This window comes from Atta colombica, unplaced genomic scaffold (genome assembly GCF_001594045.1).
Source record: "Atta colombica isolate Treedump-2 unplaced genomic scaffold, Acol1.0 scaffold33, whole genome shotgun sequence".
Taxonomy (NCBI): domain Eukaryota; kingdom Metazoa; phylum Arthropoda; class Insecta; order Hymenoptera; family Formicidae; genus Atta; species Atta colombica.
The window spans coordinates 852,864-853,584 of NW_017259437.1; positions in this window are offsets into that span (position 1 = coordinate 852,864).

Consider the following 721-nt stretch of genomic DNA (forward strand, 5'->3'; position numbering starts at 1 on the left):
TATGTATTAAATACGCAACAAAAATGTTATCTTTTATATTAATTTTTAAAATAAAATTGCGATTTATATTTTTCATTATTAATAAATTAATATTTCATTTTTATTATTAATAAATTAATAGCAATTTATTTCCGCTCATTATTTCCAATTTGATAATTGATGAAAATTCCATCTAATGAGACTGCTTTAACGAGCATGACCAAGTGTTCAGGAAGGTCGGAAATCACAGATGACATTCATGGCCGCATGTGCCCAATTTGCACCTGAATGCCGATCATCATCAGGCCAGGTATCCGGTAGTCCTTGAATCGGAACGAAGCGGAAGCCTGTTGGAGGATTCAGATGCAGCCGTATTTAGGCGGGTATTTAGGTACCATTTGAACCTATCGTATTGCGACGCAAGCATTCGAGGATGGCTTCTAGGTATCACGTTCTGGACCAAGGATGCGTAGGATGCTCGAAACAATGGGCATTATCTCGTCACCATATAGGGGTAAAGGTCGAGGGGTTTGGGAAGGTATAGGTATGCAAATGCGGATGGCAGAACCAGCAGCCCTCATATAGGTATGTATGTATCCCTCTGCTCCCTCTAGTTCCCCTCTTTCACCTCCCATTCCTGTTAGTTGCTCTTTCTCTCTTCTCTCTCCCTTTCTCTCTCTCTCTCCTCTCTCTTCCTACTACATACTATGACTTCTCTGTTCCTCCCCCCCCCCCCCCTCTC